The following is a 6000-nucleotide window of genomic DNA, read 5'->3' as shown; positions in this document are numbered from 1 at the left end:
AAATATCAAAGTATCAGGTGACAGTCAGCTGTTTGGTTTATGCCCAAAATAGCTGCTTGCACTCGCCGCACACCATACCTGATAGAAGAAGATACATAATTTTCTCACTGTACTTTTTAGAAAAAGAAAAAGAAAAGTAAGTTAGCACCCACAGTTTTCCATTTAATTATCTTGTAACTGCTGCTCACTGCTGAAAATCTCAATACAAGTTTTTTTATCCTAATAAAATTTAGGTCATTTTAACCTTCTCATTTTTTTTGAAAATGTTTTAGAGGTCCTACCTTCTACGTGTTTCTTATCCTTTTCTTCCTTCCTTTCTCCTACTTAACAAATACTATCACCCTCGTGAATGAAAAATTGTCTTCCCAATACATAAAAACAAAGGGCACTAAGCTCCTTTGATTCTTTACTTTGCACAAGTCTAAAATGACCTACGTTTGGAATCAGAGGCGATGAAAAAATGTAAAAATCCACAGACATTGACATGATCTCCAATATGACACTTTGAAAGTATATTATATTAAATAGAAAGAGCTATGTACTATTATTAAATAAATATTTTATAATGAATCTAGTAACGACAATGTTGTGATATCATCCATACAAAAATTTTAGGATAAAAAGTTTGACTATTTATTTTCTCTCTCTAGAGATCACAAATTTATATTATTGGGTGCACGTTTATGACAAGAAAAGAAAGTAAAATGTGAAAACTTTGAAAGATCGAAACAAAGGATAATTCTTGTAGAGTTAAACATTAGCTATGGTGGGTTTGGTGACAGATAGGAAGGATCGATCGGACATGTGAAATAGCAGTAGGAGTTTACAGATGGAATTTGATTTTTAGGACCTTTTTGGTAGGGTAAAAAAACAGTAAAACCATGTTATGGTGGCTTTGGTTTCTGACAAAAAATAGTTTCGACTTCATAGTTTTTGTCTTCAAAAGTTTTTTTTTTTGAAAGATCCGGTTACCCGGCTTTGATTTATCATAAGGGGTCAGCAAACAACTGTTACATGCGCGAGAGGCGCGACCAGCCACAGCCTAAGCTGTGGAGGTTTAGAGAGTAGTCACATGCGCGAAAGTTGTTCGTGTGCACGTTGTGGAGGGAATTAAGAAGGATATATTGAGTAGTCAATTCATGTCTTTTTGTTTTATGTCAGGGTTTGAGAGTGGAAAATTGTACCATGTGAACGTCGTAGATGCATTTTTCTTCGACTTCAAGTATAATTTTCGCTAACTCCCACCCTTCTCCTCATACAGTGGTAAGAAGTTAGTCATTTGTGAGAGTTGACCCTCTTAAACTCTCATTCTACATCCTATAGGAATTCATATTCCCACTGAAAAATATTTTTGAAGTTCCATTTACGTTAACCAATTATCTTCAACCAATCCTTTTACCTCTCATTTACTTTCACCAATTATCTTCAACGAAATGCACAGTGAATTCAAAGATTTTACCAATCCATAGCTTACTACTCCATCTATTCCAAATTATATGATGTTTTAGCTTTTATAGATAAGTGGTTTTTATTATGCACTTAGATATATACTATGTCTAGATAAATAGTAAAAGCAATGTATAAAAAACAAAACGTCTTGTAATTTGGAATGGGGGAAGTATAATTTAGAATGGGGGAAGTATATCATTCAGTACCCATAGTAAAAGACTAAAGATCAAGTGCCATTGTCCTCCCAAATTTGAATTTCTCGGTGGCCCGATTCCATGGCTCTATATAAAGCCACCCATCTAGTCCTCGTGACATCTCAAACCATCCTCTATTGTCTGTAAGGCTGTGTTTAGTTGGGGGAAATTTGGAAATTTGGCTACTGTAGCACTTTCGTTTTTATTTGGCAATTAGTGTTCAATCATGGACTAATTAGACTCAAAACATTCGTCTCGCGATTTCCAACCAAACTGTGCAATTAGTTTTTTTTTCGTCTACATTTAATGCTCCATGCACGTATCGCAAGATTCGATGTGATAGCTGTTGTAGCACTTTTTGGGAATTTGGTTTTGGAACTAAACGTGGCCTAAGCTTGACTAAGTTTTTAAGTTCAACTGGTACAGTCCGCGCATTTCAGTAGTGCTAGAGTTTGAGACATTTGCACAAGTAGTACTCCAGTGAGTTCCAACGAGTCTTAAAATTTCAGTGAATCTTAAAATTTCAGTGAATTTTAGAGTTTCAGTGAATTTTTAGTAGATGCTTGTCCTCGAGAGTGTCAAAGTTTAAGTTCTAAAATTTCATCACTAGTGCTAGAGTTACAAAGTTTTAGTAGATTCCTGTCGGTTTTTTCACCTAGAATTCCAGAAGATGCTTAGCTTTTTTGCCTTTGAATTGCTTGTTTAGGTGCAAGAGTGAAAAGAGGAGGTTCTACTAGGACGATTTGAAGATCAGCATATGTTTGGAGTTGTTGGCGAAGACGGGTCCACCCATGCTTTATTGTGGAGTGTCTTAAGCTGTTGCACTAAAAATTAGCGTGTCTTTAAGAGCCGTGCAGTGTGTGCCGCATAATAGACAAAATTATAGTGGAATACATAGTGTGGAAAACAAACCGGTAAACAATTGCAGTCACAGAATAGAAATAATATATTGGTCAATACAGCATACTTATCCGGAGTAAATATACGGTGAAAAGAGGATGGAGGAAGTACCCTTGCTCCAGAAAGAGAAGGATCATCCCAAGGCCACTGCAGACAATCGGAGTAGATAATCAGAGGACTCAGGTTATTCAATCTAAACGAATCTGCTCAAGGGCTCTAATAGGGCCATTACTGGGCCTGGATTTTACTCTTTAAAGTGTGGGTCTCGATTGGATTTAATTTACGGAAGTCCTAGCTAGGGTTCGGACGTCCGAACCGACACCCGCATCCGGACGCCCGCACGCTGCACTTCGTTTCGCGCTCCACGCGGGGCCTACACCGCCCAAGCGACAAGAGGGGAAGGGCGCGCGGCGCCTCCGATTCGGAAGGACCCGGCCACGGCGTCGTATGGATGCCCTGCCGACGCCAGGAGAGATAATGCAGCAGAAGGTGGGGAGGAGATATGCAACACCACCTGATCTACTTTTAAAACATCCAAATGCAACAATTGCAACATACGTCTGAAGTCAGTTGAAACATGCTTCTGAAACATTTAAAAAAACACCTGAAAACACTTGAAAACCATTGCAACCATACACAACATTCAAATAAAATACATGCAACGTATGTGTGAAATATATGCAACATCCAGATAAACACACTTGCAACATGCCTCTGAAACAATTGCAACATGTGCAACATCCCTCGATCTATTTTTGCAACATCCATATGAAACAAATGCAACATTCATCTGAAACGCTTGAAATACTTAAAACATACATATGCAATATAGGGAGGGGAAGACTGACCAGTCGATTTTGACGATGGGGTGGGGATGAGCTCAGTCGCCAAGGTAAGAGAGGGCGTCGCGGGGGGTGGAGGGGGCCACCGGGGTAGGGGAGGAGGCCACCGGGGTGACGAAGCGCGCCACCACCAGTCAGGGAGGCAGCCATAGCCACACGTTAGAGTAGACGCGGGGCGCGAGCGTGGAAGGGAGGAGAAAATGAGAGACTAAAGTGTAGGAGCTAGCGGAGTGCGGGGTCCGGGACGTAGCATATTGAAGGCGGGACCCCACCCAATAGCACCACGCTCTCCATCTCTCCCGCCCCAAAATCTAAACCCCTAGCGTTCTCGAGAGATCCCAACGAGAAACCCTCGCCAATAGGCAATCGCCATGGCCGGTAGCCACCTGTGCTCGCTCCGCGTCCTCGCCTTCTCCTTCGCCAGGTCCCGCTCCCTCCTCCACCTACTCCCCCACCCCTCTTCTCTTCCCAATCTTCTCACGCCTACCACCCACGGATGGAGCACAATGGGGGCCAAACTAGGCTCCGGCCCCCCTTGTCCAAAACAAAATTCCCAAATATTGTTCAGCCCACGGAGCCCAATAGCCAGACAGCCCAACAACGAGAGCAGAATAGCTGAGCAGAGTGCCTGACTCGGTGATACGGGGACTCTTCCGAGTCTCCGACCTCCGCCGCTCCGCCAGACCGCCAGTCCACCACGGCGTCGCACCGCGCCACCGCCGGCCCCCAGCCGAGCAGACACCGACACACCAGTAGGGGCAGCCACTCTGCCTCTCGACTTGTCCTCCCTCCAATCCCCCATCCCGCGGTCCTTTCAAGTACTTGACATCATTTGAGTTTGTGTTTGTGCTGTGTATGATGAGGGAAATGTTAGAAATAACTGAACAACTTGGCCAAGCTTTACAAAAGAAATTGCAAGATATAGTAAATGTTATTCGCCTTGTGCAAACCACAAAAGTACTTCTTGAGAAAATGATATCTAATGATGGATGGAAAACTTTTTTTGCCAAGTTGTTGAGTTTTGCATAAATCGTGACATTCTTATTCCAAATATGGAAGAAACATACATTTGCGTGGTGGCCGTGCTCGTCGTTAACCTGAACATTTTACTAAGGAGCGCTACTATCGAGTGGAGATATTTCGTGCAACCATTGATACCCAATTGGCTGAATTAAACTTGAAGTTCAATGAGAACGTGATGGATCTTTTGTCCATTAGTGTTACACTTGTACCAAGAAATGGATTTGCATATTTCCAAACAAAAGAGATATGTAGAATGGTTGAGAAGTACTACCTGTTGGATTTCAATCAGCAAGAAATGATTGGGTTAGAGTGTTAGCTAAACCATTTTTATTATTGATGCTTCTACCAATGAAGACATGAAAAATATTTCTACCTTGGTGGACCTACTTTGTTAAGACAGGACGGCATATAATCTTTAACTTGGTTGATAGATTGATCCGTTTGCTTGTTACTCTCCCAGTTTCAACAGCTACTGCAGAACGTATTTTCTATCTTGAAGACCGTCGAGACAAGGCTACACAACAAGATAGAAGATCAATACATTGCCAACAGTTTGCTTGTTCAGGTCGACGGTGAAATTGTAGAACACTACACCTATGATGATATAATCTCAGAAGAGCAGACTTTTATGATTTAATAGTCCTATGACGTTGGACACATATTTTGGCTTGGCTTGTTTAATGGTTTATGGTCACTTGTATTTTGTGAAATGCTGAAATGTGACCCAACTATAAACATATATAACTAGCTAGTTTTAGGAGGGTGTTTGGTTCACCTAGCATCTCCTAAATTTAGTAGCTTCAGTCCTTTTAGTAACTTGTTTATCAAATACTTTGACTAAATATGATTAAATGACATTTAGCTAACTAGTCACCCAAAACTTACTAAAAGGGACTAAAAGTCCACCTGGACAGGTGGTGCCCCTCATAATTGTTCTATTCCGAGCGCCAACCCTATCCTGCGGCCGGGCTTCGCCCCTGCGCTCGCTGCTGCCCGCCCAGCCGCCCGCCGCACCACTCGCTCAGCCGCTCGCCGCACCCGCTCGAGACCGGGGCTCTAGGCACACACGCACGACGGAGCCCGTGGCGTCGCCACCGCCCGTGGCCGGTGCTCACCATGCCGGCTGCCCGCGCTAGAGATAGGACGACACTGGATCTCGTCGGAGCTTACCGGGCAGACCGCGCGCGCTAGGGACGGGGCTCACCGAATCTCGCGCGTCGAGCTCATCTTGACCGGATCTCGCTGGAACTCACCGGCAGGCAGGCACTTCTTCCTTCCCTTCTCCGTCGGTCAGTTCTCCTTCCTCCCCTTCTCCGCCGGGCGATGGTCCTTCCTCCCCTTCCCCGTCGGCCAAATGCCAGGGGCAGGAGCTTAGGGGCGTTTTAGTCATCCTAAACATGCACATGTCAAGTTTAGTCACAATTAGGCCATGTTTGGTTCTCTAGTCTATGGACTAAAAGTTTTAGTCCACTTTAGTCCATGAATTAAAAGTGAATTAAAGTGGTGTTTGGTTCCTTAAACTAAAATAGACTAAAGTGGAGAAGGGGCACAATCAATGAGAGGCATGAGTGTCCCCAACACCTTTTAGTCCA

This window comes from Miscanthus floridulus, chromosome 5, assembly GCF_019320115.1.
Source record: "Miscanthus floridulus cultivar M001 chromosome 5, ASM1932011v1, whole genome shotgun sequence".
NCBI classification, from domain to species: Eukaryota; Viridiplantae; Streptophyta; class Magnoliopsida; order Poales; family Poaceae; genus Miscanthus; species Miscanthus floridulus.
Note: the sequence above shows the minus strand (reverse complement) of the source record.